The sequence below is a fragment of the Diabrotica undecimpunctata genome, chromosome 2, assembly GCF_040954645.1.
Source record: "Diabrotica undecimpunctata isolate CICGRU chromosome 2, icDiaUnde3, whole genome shotgun sequence".
Taxonomy (NCBI): Eukaryota; Metazoa; Arthropoda; class Insecta; order Coleoptera; family Chrysomelidae; genus Diabrotica; species Diabrotica undecimpunctata.
In genome coordinates this window covers 148,867,001-148,881,080 of record NC_092804.1, presented here as the reverse complement: position 1 = coordinate 148,881,080, position 14,080 = coordinate 148,867,001, and positions in this window count along the sequence as shown.

The following is a 14,080-nucleotide window of genomic DNA, read 5'->3' as shown; positions in this document are numbered from 1 at the left end:
TACGTGCTCCACCCACGATATTTTTAGAATGTGTCTACAGAGCCATAAGTCAAAATCTTTGATCACCTTGTCTTCTTCCGTCATTGTTTTCTCTATTCTCTGTTCTGAGATACGCATATATTATTATATCTTTACCCTTTCAAGACGTCGCCGTCGGTCGACCGCTCACATATATCTCTATTCAGTTTGATTTTAGTTTTTGAAGATTATCATTTATTTTATCTTCTTAGTAGTTTTCAACGATAGTCCATATTTTTTATACGCTTTTTTCGAGAAACTGTTTGCAAAAGTTATTGTTTCGTCTGCCTATCCTGTGTTGTTTATTTAGAGTATATAATATTAACAATGTAAAACGCTGATAATGAAAAGATCTTTGATTTAAATTTTTTATTCAGGAATTTGGGTCAAGTTCATTAAAATTATTAAAAGTGTTGATCAAGTATGTTGACATAACATGATATACAAATCACAATCTAATTATTAGGCAAACACCCAAAAGTTTGTTAATATTTGTAATTCTTTTTAGAAACTAGTAACCTTACAAAAATAAATGGTTTTTGAAAACAAAGGATTTTGTTATTAAAAAAATAAGTTTCAAGTCTTGCGTAAGATATGACATGAACACACGTTTCTTGTGAGTTGAAGTGGTAATATTGAATGTTTAAGTTGAAGTTACATTGAGCTTTATAAACAAAAATAGATAAAAGCAGTATGGGTTGAGTAGCAGAAACTAAGAACTGTTGTACCGTTCTGGCTAGATATCCTAGCAAAGCATTGCAATGCTTTAAAAAACATTGGCACTTATCAGAACCATCTGACAATCAGAACAACGATCAGAACATGAAAAATAAATATTGAAGGCATTACCGGACCAAGTACAAATATATTAGCAAGCTTTTTGCAAATATCAAAATTAATGTTTTTACAGTTTAAGAAATACTTATTGCCGAGAATATCCACTAAGTCATAGCTAAATTCCTGGATATGAACTGATATTGCTCAATACGATATTGGTAGATCAGACATTAAACCTATCAGCAAATTTAACTCTTACTCGACACAAGAAATTTGAATACTTAAATGAAAAAGTAAACGAAATACCTGTTATCAATATATATATATATATATATATATATATATATATATATATATATATATATATATATATATATATATATATATATATGCTGTCACTATTTTTCCGGGTTTGACTCCGCGTTGTAAAATGCTGGTTTTCTTGAAAACCATTGTTTTGACGACGTTTCGGCAAGATCTCACTTGCCATTCTCAAGCCTGGTGGATCTACTTCTCGTCGTTACTCCATTAGTACAGTACTAATCGAGTAACGACGAGAAGTAGATCCACCAGGCTTGAGAATGGCAAGTGAGACCTTGCCGAAACGTCGCCAAAACAATGGTTTTCAAGAAAACCAGCAACCAGCAATATATATATATATATATATGGTTTCAGTTGTTTTCCGGGTTTGACTCCGCGTTAAATATTTTTGGTTTTTAGAAAAACCATTGTTTTGACGACGTTTCGGCAAGGTCACACTTGCCATTGTCAAGTCAGATTCTGCTTCGTCTTGATGTTACAGGCGAACTGATTTCTCGGTCGCTGCACGCTGAGTTTAAATATCTTGTTGCGCTTCTTGTCATTGGTCCTGTGCGCAGAGTGGGCGTGGTCTTCTTCGCTATTTTAATTTTTACGTTTTTCTGCAGAATTGTTTTCCACGTATTTGGGAGTCTTTGGGCATCATCTCTGGTGTTTAAATTTTTCGGATGTTTTTCGATCTCTATGGCTTCTCTGATTACACGTTTGGCCTTATTTTCGATGTTGGCTAGCATTGTTGTTCCATTTAAGTCTATTTTATGTCCTGTGTTTATGACATGTTGTGCTAGGGATGAAGTTTTTTCTTTTCTTTCGATGGCGTTTCGATGTTCTTCGCGTCTAACCTGTATCCTTCGATTTGTTTGTCCGATGTACGATTTATCGCAGTCTTCACACGGGATCCTGTATACGCCTTGATTTTCTAATGCAACTTTTGTTTTTGCTGATGGTAATATGGTTGCTATTTTTCTGTCGGTGTTAAAAATAGTTTCTATTTTGTTTTTTCTTAGAACTCTGCTGATTTTGTCTGTCGTACCCTTTATATAGGGCAGGATAGTTTTACCGACTGGTTTTTCTTCTTTTTCTGGATCTTTGCTGTTGTTTCGGGATTTATGTGCTTTTTCAATCATGAACATGGAGAAACCATTTTTTCTTAGACTTGTTTTGACTTTGTGCATTTCTTCATTCTTATGGTCCTCATCTGCCAGTTTCTCAGATCTTGTTATTAAGGTTTTTATTACCGAATTTAATTGTGCAGGATGATGGTGTGAGTCTGCGTGTAAGTACCTGTCAGTATGGGTTGGTTTTCGGTATACTGTATGTCCTATGCTTCCATCTTCTTTCTTAATAACTAACACATCTAGGAATGGAAGTTGTTGGTTATTCTCCCGTTCCATGGTAAACTGTATTTTTGGATGGATATTGTTAATGTGTTGTAGAAATTTATTAAGTTTCTCTTCTCCGTGCGTCCAGATAATAAATGTGTCGTCAACATACCTAAGCCACAGTTTGGGTTTATGCTCTGCTGTTTCTATTGCTTTTGATTCCATATCTTGCATAAAAAGGTTGGCTATTACGGGGGACAGTGGTGAACCCATCGGTGCTCCTTCGACTTGTTTGTACCTCTGGTCCTTGTAGATGAAGTAGGTGTTGTTTAAGCAATGCCTCGTTAAGTTTAGTGTATCCTGTGGTATTGGATATTTTCTATGTATAATTTCTAATGTTTCTTCTACTGGGACATTGGTGAATAATGAGATTACATCAAAGCTCACTAATGAAGAAGACCACGCCCACTCTGCGCACAGGACCAATGACAAGAAGCGCAACAAGATATTTAAACTCAGCGTGCAGCGACCGAGAAATCAGTTCGCCTGTAACATCAAGACGAAGCAGAATCTGACTTGACAATGGCAAGTGTGACCTTGCCGAAACGTCGTCAAAACAATGGTTTTTCTAAAAACCAAAAATATTTAACGCGGAGTCAAACCCGGAAAACAACTGAAACCACATATAGCTCCCGCGGAAATTTCAAATTCAATATATATATATATATATATATATATATATATATATTTAAGGGTTCTACAGTATTCACTGCCTTCCCTCGCTCAACCGTTTCCATCTCTCTCAGTTGTTCCATTCTCCATCGTTTAGGCCTCTCTTACTCATGGCGTCGTCTACTTCGTTCCTCCAGGATTTTCGGGGTCGTCCTCTTTTCCTCCTTCCTATGGGGCTCCATTCGGTTATTCTCTTTATCCATCTGCTGTCGCTAGTTCTTCTTACATGTCCATACCACTTTAATCTTTTTTGTTCTATATATGTTAGTATGTCTGTTTCTATTGATGTTCTTTGCTTTATTTCGTCATTACTTCTCCTATCCATTCTTGTTACTCTGCAGCATCTTCGCAGGCATTCCATCTCTGTTGCTACTATCTTACTGCTGTTTTTCTTGTTTATGATCCAATTTTCAGCCCCATATGTCATAATACTTCGCACTAATGTTTTATAAATCTGCGTTTTTGTCTTCATATTTAGGTGTCTATCCCACCATACTGAGTTAAGTTGTCGGATTGCTGTTCTTGTTTGTCCTAATCTTTGTGTAATTTCTTCCTCTGTTGTTGCCTTTTTCGTGATTATAAACCTCAGGTATTTGAATTTATCCTTTCCTTTGATTGTTACGTTGTCATCAATCTGTAGATCTTCTGTCTTCTTCACTTGTAGATAGGTACTCTGTTTTCGCGAAGTTAATATCTAGGCCAGCCTTGGTATATTCTTCTTGTAGTTTCTTCATCATGTAGCTGAGGTCGTCTTGGTCTTGTGCAATCACTACCTGATCGTCTGCAAAGCTTAACGTATATAGGTATTCGTTCCGTACCGGTACTCCCATGCCTTCGCATTTTCTTTTCCATGTAGTCAAGGCTTTTTCTAAGTATATTTTGAATAGGGTTGGAGATGTGGAACAACCCTGCAGGAGCCCTTTTGTTGTGGTAAAGTCTCCTATGATTCTTGTTCCCATTTCAATGGACACTTTATTTTCTTTATACAGAGCTTTTGTAGCTTCTATGAGCTCCGTCTGTATTTCTAATTTGTAATATTGTTCTGAAGCTATTTTCTTGTGGCATTTTAAATTAATTACTATTTAACTGGGAATAAGCCACAATTAAAGGTTAAAATACGTTTATTGACGTTTCAATTTCCAATGTATATATATATTATATATATATATATACAATATCACTAATGTTTGTATTTTGAGAACGATTTCCGAAGTGGAAATTGAAACGTCAATAAACGTATTTTAACCTTTAATTGTGGCTTATTCCCAGTTAAATAGTAATTAATTCTAATTTGTACATTGCCTCCCATAGTTCTGACCTTGGTACAGAGTCATACGCCTTTCTCAGGTCCACAAATGCCAAGTATATATCTCTATTTTTTGCTTTTTTCTTCTCCAACAGTTGTTCCAGTGTGTATATGTGGTCTATGCATGATCTTCCTGCCGTGAAGCCTGCCTGATCCTCCCCGATTTTGCCTTTTATCGCTTTCTCTATCTTTTCTCGCAGTATCTTCCCATATAATCTTCCTATTTATGATATTACGCTTATTCCTCTGTAGTTTTCGCATCGTTTTCTATCTCCTTTCTTAAATATAGATGTCATATATGCCTCCGTCCATTCCTTTGGGAGCTGTTCTCCATTTATGGCTTTCTGAAATATCCAATATATATATATATATATATATATATATATATATATATATATATATATATATATATATATATATATATATATAGGTAACAAATATAGGTATATAACAAAACTATCAGATCCTTCATTTCATACAAAAAACCTACAAATCCTACAGAAACTTTTTATTTCAAACGCTTATCCAACACCATTAGTTAATAAGATTTTGTTTAATACTATCCATGACGAAGATATTTCACCTTCCTTCGCGACTAACAATGCTGATCCTGATGTCTTAAGTGGGAACCCAGTCTCGGATACTCCTATAAACAAATATTTTTCATTACCATATTTCAGAGATATCACTCCGGGGTTAACAAGGATTCTGAAAAGTGTTGAAAATAGCTTTGGCAATAATAATAACAACATTAAACTTAATGTGGCTTGTAGATCAGCCCTAACAATTAATAATCTTTATTCTAAGATAAAAGATAAGACTCCCATAGATAGGCTTAGTAATATTGTCTACAACATTCCATGTCTCTCTTGCAACAATTCCTACATCGGTCAAACATCTCAATTATTGAAATCACGTATTACACTACACAAAAGTGATTCTCGACTTCACCCTGACCGTTGTGCATTAGCCAAACATGTCCATTCCACGGGTCATCTCATGGACTATACTAACACCACAATTCTCCACCGTGAGAACAATAAATCTAAAAGAGAGTTCATTGAAATGTCTTATATTTTCCTTAACGATTTCTCCATTAATGTTAAGAGTGACATCAAGAATCTAAGCGATATATACCACCTGTTACTTAAATCAGATACCAAGAACAATACTATATCACAGATAACTAACTTGACTGATATATCCATTAACAACTAACATACCTTTATAATTAATTTTCATTAACAAAAAATATATAACATTCCCTTGCTTTTCTTAGATACGTCTCAATAAGATTCAATAATACATGAACAATATAATATAATTAAATAAAGAAAATCAAAATAATATTTCCCTTTACTGGGATTTAAATTCATTCGTTTTTTACCAATGAACCTTAACGACATAAAGATTCATACGAACTAATGAAGTTGTCAGCGCTTGCGTTCTGGCTTAAACAGAACCTCACTTTTAACTATCTAAAAATCAAAAATTTAGTTATTGCCGACAATTCAAAGAATTACCTCCTTTTAAATGTAGTTACATTGGGTTTATCGATTAACCTTGGGTAAGCCTTTACGTGTCAAGTTCAAAGCTACCATACATTTCAATCCTTATAAAAAACTTTTTTTTGCACATAGTAACAAAAAACACCACTATGTTACTAGCAAAGTTTTTTAATATTCTAACTCTACAATTCTAAGTTACGGTAAGATCAATAATGTTTTAATAGATAATATATGGTAGCTAATTATAATTTATTCTCTTTCAGCCCTGAAGAAGCCAAATTAATTCTCTTTGGCGAAAACGTTCGGCGAAACAATTGATACACATTAGAGTATTTCTTGCAGATTTCCCCAATATTTAAGAGTTTACTATATATATATATATATATATATTATATATATGAATATATATATATATATATATATATATATATATATATATATATATATATATATATATATATCTATATATATATTTAACCATCCAATTCTGAACGGCTACCAGATACTCTCGTATTTATTTTCTTACCCGACAATATACACAAGGGGCCTAAACACTAAACAGCTACCATTCTGCATCGGGATACAACCAGTATAACATACAAGGAGAACATCTGGCAGAAAAGGTTAAGTTTCAACATCTCAATCTTATATACAACGCAAAATAAAAATCCACTTTCCAGTCTTCAAAATGGCAAACGGACTACAATCCCAATATCACATTTGTATCTTCCAGCTAAGCTAGATTAACAAATGCCGTAAAAGAAGTTCTCGATCACTTTCGTAAATTTCAGCAATAAGTAAAACAGAGGTCGAACATTAAAAAATATTTGCAGTGCTTGTGATTCCATCCATCCTATGTTTTTACAACTCAATCCGAGCACTGGCCTTCCTGAGCCAACCTCTCCATTCGGTATGGTCTGTAGCTATTCTCCTCCACGATTGAATGCCAAGGAGATTTATTGCATTATCCTCTCATACATTGCTTTTTTGATCGATAATACTTTAATCTAATAATTAATTCGAATCCATTTTTATAGTTACTTAATACCACTGAAAAACTAGATTTAAATATTGCTCACAAAATAAAACTTTTACACTGTCAAAGGTGCTAACAAACCAAAAGGTTAAATTTGCTACTAAATTATTTTCACAGTTTCTCAAAGCATTTCTAGATTAGGAGTTTAAGGTTTATATAAACATCATAACAACTGGTTTGTGTGCTCTGACTTCTTTAAAACTGTTAATGATTGGTTTAATATTTTTAACCCAAGAGTGTTACACAGTGACTCCTCAAAGCATACGAAAGCATATGGGAACTAATGAAGAAACAAAATAACATGAAGACAATACTAGCTGTAAGAAAAATTGCATCTCACTCTTTACTTCCATTTCAGCGAGGTATATTTATACCGATACGATTTACAAAACAACTTTTAGTTGTCTTAAAAAATACTTTAAAACGGATACGAATATAAAAGACCTGGAATGGGATAAATTGGAAAATTTATTGCATTTAAGTAAAAAAAAAGAAATACTTGGATATATTTTGGAGACTAACGATAAATTGTTTATTCGTTGATTGAAATAATATAGGTGTCAAGTTTCAAAGTTATTCATCATAGAAATAAATCAGCGTTGTCATATAATGCATCATCAGAATAAGATACACACAAGTTCCTTGGTTTTGTCTCGCTATGACGCCATGCGCAAAGTCGATTGAAATAAAGATGGCAAGTCAGCATATCTTGTTTGTTATAATATCATGGCGTAGACCCAGGGTACAAGCAGCACCAACCAACAAGAAGGTGCAAAATCCAACAAGAACAGGACAGTCATATGTTCAAGCAACGAAAATACCAGCAACAGAAAATACCATACTATTTTGGAAAGAACAACAAGATGGATTAAACCACATGGTGGGAGAAATAATCACCAAAGTGGTGTATGAGGCGATATAAGGGATAAAGATAGCCCTGAACTAAGATACGAAAAAAGGGGATACTTGAAGGTAGACTCCTGGAATCCAGGCGGTATAAGAACAAATGAAAACATTTTGGACAAATTAATCAACCGTCATGAAATGAACGTCATAGCAATACAGGAAACCAAATTGATGAACAACATAATATAAAGTTTCTTGGCTATGACATCTACAGAAAAGATCAAAGAGCAAATTTAAGAGGCACTGCTATCCTAGTGAGAAAAGGAATTCCACACACCAGAATAATAATAACACAACTATAAATACTATGTATAAAACAACTACAATTAAATTACAAATGAGGCAAAATTTGGTATTTACGGCATTTTGTACTAAATACCAAAAATCGTTAATATGAGAAAATTTTGAAGAACCGTATTTTGCTTAAAATTAAGTCTTAGAGCCTTTTACTGCAGACCATTTTAAAGGTAATTATTTTTACGTTCAATTTATAGTAGTATTGCATGTACCTAAAACAGAGTAGAAAAGAGTTCTCTAGAACAATTTTTGCGAAAAAATAAGGAAAATGGCCTAAAAATGTTGTGAGTGTCAAACTTTGAAAAATTGTATCTCGGATACCGTAAATCTTAAAGACTTCTACTAAATGTCATTTTTAAGAGAAAAGATAAAAGTTTTTTTTTATCTTTTTAAAGTACATAACCAATAGCCTATTAGTGTTACATTTGAATTCTAGACAGGCGATACTTTTTATATATTATAATATGCTATTTTCAATAGAACTGCTGTAATACCTATTAAGAATTTTTATATTTATTTTTTATTACTGTATGAATATTTTCTAAAATAAATGCAAATTTTGGGATAAGTAAGTGCTTATTTTTTATTTGTGTGCATACTTTTCACTCTCAGGATTATTGGCATATTTGCTTACGTCTAGAATGTTAAATGTTGCTGCCTTTTGTAATCACGTGAATATAATTAATCTTGTCACATGAATATAATTACTGTTACAATATTGGCAATATGATTTAAAAACTTACGTAGTTAGACTCCCGGGATAATGATATTTTTGTGCTTATTCTAGACTAAATATTTAAATATGCAAAAGACTCATAGAAACATTTTATAAAAAAATATTCATTTATGGTTTTAAAATCATACCAAAAAAATTATGGATTATAACAACAAATCACTACAGGCAAATTTTTATGGTAATATTACACAATATACATTTTTTGTAGAGATTAAATGTTGGTATAGGTATCGAAGCGGTTGTTCTTTTGCTGGTAAGAGCAAACCATTAAAATCTCTGGTAAATCTCTAACTGATAGTGACAAATGGGTAGCAGCTAATCTAATGTCAGTCAGTTCTGCCAAGGAATTCTACTCCTACGTCCACGAAGTGGTCGTAGTCTTCTGCAGGTCATCATGCAGGGTAGAGTCGATGGCAAAAAGGGAATAGGTAGCAAGAGGAAGTCATGGCTGCGAAATATTCGAAACTGGACAAACATGACTGTAGACGAATTATTTCACTTTGCAAAAGACAGAGAAACTTTTAGAAATTTGGTAGCTAACCTCCGTTAATGGGGACGGCATAGGAAGAAGAAGAACTTCCACGAAGACATAAGTCGCGTAATCTTTGGTAATATATAGCGTATTATGGGAGTACGTTATATAGCAGAAAGAGGAGGGTGAAAGGCGAGTTTCGATGCCTTGTAATCGGAACACACCAGCAAACCCTTACCAACCAGCAATAAGGCAGCATGGTAAGGTACGATTCACAACCCCTAACATAAACGAGACATTCAAATCATGGCTCTCATTCTCAATAGGCTCAAGTGGCCCCGAAATGGGTAGCTTTCGAGATCAAGCTAGAAGGGCAGAGGCTGCTAAGAATCTGCGTACCCAAATAAAACAACAAAGTTATATATAGCGACATATATAATTGCCGCTCGCTATCAAATCAATCCAGAGTCGTAGAACTGGAACAAGAAAACATAAAATGGGGCTTCATAGGAATCAGCAAAGTAAGATGGAAAAATGAAGAGCTATTGGAATTAGAGTCAGGAAACATATTCTACTACCAAGCCACATCAACGGGCAGAACAGGCGATATTGGATTCCTAATCAACAAGAAATGAAATCAAGGAATAGTAGAAGTAATTAATATCTCCATTATCTCCAATAATATACAAATTATACAAATATACGCCCCAACCATCATTCACACTGACGAAGAAATAGAGAAATTTTCCTCCTTCTCCTAAGTGCATTCTCTGTTGAGGTTGGCGATCAATATGGCAAATTTCTCTCTATTCCGGGCTTGATGAATTAATTCATTTCCTTTTGTGTGGGTACAATCTCTGATGTTTCGTAGCCAAGATTTTTTCTTTCGTCCTGTAAAGAAACTCTACAGTAACAACAATGAAGCATTAAATAACACTAAAATTCACTTCAGGTATTTAATTGGTGACTTTAATGCCAAAGTGGGAAAAAGGAACGACAAGGAGCAAGTCGTGGAAAAGTCTGGAGTCGATGATAGAAATAAAAGAGGAGAAAGACTGGTTTAGTTTGCACACTGCCAAAACATGCCAATTGCAAATACATTCCTTAATAAAAAAATCGAACAGAAAATGGACTTGAGTAGCGTCAAATGAAATCACTAAGAACGAAATTGACTCCATTCTAACCAACAAGATTGCTATAATAAAAGATGTCAGTGTAATAAATAAATTTCAAACAGGCAGCGACCATAGACCAATCTGAGCTAAAATTGTTTAGATCTGAAATAAGAAAGAATAAAATTAATCACAAAACCAAGAGTAACCGGTATAAATATTAACAATCTAAAAAAAACTCACATCATTACCAAAGGAGAATTGATAAAAGGTTACATGACCAAATCGACAGCTCTCAATTAATGGAAATCGGAGGCCCGCAACAACAAAATGAACATAGTAACCTGTCTGATAAAACTAAAATAATGCAAGACAATAAAGAAAAATATTAAGGAAGACATAAGAAAATACTTCGAGATGTGGTGTTACCGCCGTATACTAAAAATAAGTTGGGTGGATAAAATTACAAATAAAGAGATAATACGCAGAATAAATAACGATCCAGAAGTTATACTGAATATAAAAAAGAGAAAACTTGAATACTTAGGCCACCTGATGAGAGGACAAAAGTACACATTCCTACAAAATATAATGCAAGGAAAAATTCAAGGACGCAGAAATCCAGGCCGTAGAAGAATGTCCTGGATGAGAAATTTAAGAGAGTAGTTTGGCTGTACCACCAACGAATTAGCAAAACAGCAGTAAATAAAATTAGAATCGCCCTAATGATATCCAATCTCTGATAGGAGAGGCACTCAAAGAAGAAGAAGAAGAAAATACAATAAAAGACTGGTAGAAAATGCAACCGAAAACGGGAAAAACTATAAAAAAACAAGAAAAGCATTAATCATTGAGAAGAAACAAATCGTTGCTCTACCAAACGAAAACACCAGAATTACAGACAGAAATGAAATAATACAACTCGTTACTAAATTCTACAGCGAACTATACAAACCACTGACACACTTGAATAAGTAATCAGTAATCAAGAAGACATACCATAAGTCCTGAAGTACAATCAACAATTACAAAAATGAAAAGCGGTAAAGCAGCTGAAATAGATGGTAACAGTGAAACCGCTTAAATACGCTGGCAATAAAACCTGAAAAATTTAAGCAGGCGTATACTTATATGAACTGCCTAAGATCGAGATGTATACCAGGCCACTTTCTCACCTGAAGAAAAAAGCATTAAATCAGTGTATACTACCAATCATGACATACGGCAGCGAAATTTGGACACTAAAGAAAGAGATAATATACAAACTTAAAGTCACTCAAAAGTCGATGGAGCGATACATGCTAGGTATAATAAAGAGGGATCGAATAACAATAGAATGAGCCAGGAAACCAAGTTAATGATGTAATCCATAGAATTAAATCTTTAAAATGGCAGTGGGCGGGACATTTAGCGAGAAGAACTGAAAATAGGTGGTCCACTAGAATTACACTGTGGTATCCAAGAGGCATCAAGAGACCAAGAAGACGTCGAAATTTAAGATGGGACTATGACATAAAGAAACCAGCCGGTACAACATGGCACAGAAAAGCGAATTTTAGACAATCTTGAGCAGAAAGGAAAATCAATATGTAAGAGAGGTTGCACCATAATCGGTAGAATATGCTGAGAATAATGATGACGATAATTTTTTTGTATTTAATTTGATCTATACTTTTTGGTTGCTGTCGTTCGTTCTCTAAACAGAGCCAGGACGTTGTTAACTGAAATGTTTTTGTGACGATATGTTTCTAAAAGTAAATGAACTTAAAGACTCGCCAGTTGTAAAAAAAATCCTTTATATTTAACTCTAATACCCAAGCACATTCCATAAAGTTTAAAATTACATGTACAATTTAAATCATTTGCATAAATAAATCAAAAGATAATTACGGACCGTGCCAGGTAACACCAGAGAAAGTGATCAAATGATGAATATAAATAAGTCTTCTTTTGCTTCTTCTTACTCTTTACAAGCAGTTCTGCTTGTTTATTGGCGGATTAATACCTTTATTTTTCTATTTTCTGTTCATTCATTTATACGCTGTACTTTACATGTTCTTATAATGTCTTCACTTCTCTTTCGATCTCTCGGGTATTTCCTGGAATTTTTCTCAGTACTCTCAACTCTGCCGTTTCCGGTAGCCTTTGTGTTGTGGCTATGTCGGGTCTTATTTGTGAGCCATATGTCATTATTGGTCTTACACTGGCTAAATTTTAATGTGTCTGTTTCGTCACGTAGTGTTATTAACCCTTAAACGGACAACGAAAGAAATTGAACAAAATAAATAGATTTTAATGTCTGTTTTTTTCTTAAAATATACACTGAAAAAAACTTACGGGGTGTATCTCACAAGATACATTGCCCAATAAATCACTTCTTATGATAAAGAGCAAAACAGTTTCTAGGTTGTTTTTCTGACACCAAACACAAACGCGGTTTACACTTTTCACAGTAAACTGTAGTTTGACCGTCAGTACACAATTTACATCTTCATTTGTCAATAAACCCTGGAAAGTGACCTATGTTGTCAAAGCTAACGTCATCTGTTGGACGAGGAGCTACATGTTCTTTACTGTACCGTTTTACTTGAACACTGGGCTGTGGGAAATCTATGAGCTAGCCAAAGTGACACATTTAGTATCAGCCCACTTGACTACCGATATAATATTTTTATTGTCAACTTTGTAGTCAAAACTTCCGCTGCCTTTTTTGAAGGAGTGCTTTGTCTGAATCTAGTATAGAACCTCTTAGTCTGTTGCTGCGAATAGTGCCAAGACTTGCCAATCGTTTCTCTTTTTTCAGGTATTCTATTAGTTCCAAAGAACAGGAAAAGTTGTCGAAATAAACAACACATTCATTTGGACTTAAGATGGTTCTAGACAACTGTATAACTATTTTGGTCCCGAGTCCCAACGATTCCTCATAACTGGAAAATTGTGTATTTGTAAATGTGCTTGAACCTGTATATACCAGAAAGTCGTGAACAAGTGAAAAAGTTTAAGTATCTATGCTGTTGGATACATGAAACCTTAGACCAAGAACAAGAGGTTAAATGTAGAATAGAACAGGCAAGAAACACCTTCTTAAAGATGCAGTTACTCACTACCCGTAATCTTGATTTGTCCCTACAATACCGCATGATAAAGTGTTTTGTATATAGTGTACTATTACACGGCGTGGAAGCTTGGACGTTAACAGTCAGCTCGTTACGACGTTTAGAGAGCTTTGAGATGTGGGTATTTCGTCGTATGCTGAAAATTCCATGGATCGACTGCGTTAGAAATGAAGAAATTTTAAGGCGTATGAATAGAGAACGTGAACTCACAGAAATTGTCAAGAAGCGTAAAACGTCTTATATTGGACACATATTTAGACACGACAGGTATAACTTCCTTCAGCTTATTATAGAAGGGAAAATAGAAGGTAGACGCGGCCCGGGTAGACGACAAATGACCTGGCTGCGCAACATCAAAGATTGGACAGGATTAGACTTTCAAAGTTTAACAAGGAAAGCCCAAAATAGGGAAGACTTTGCAGAG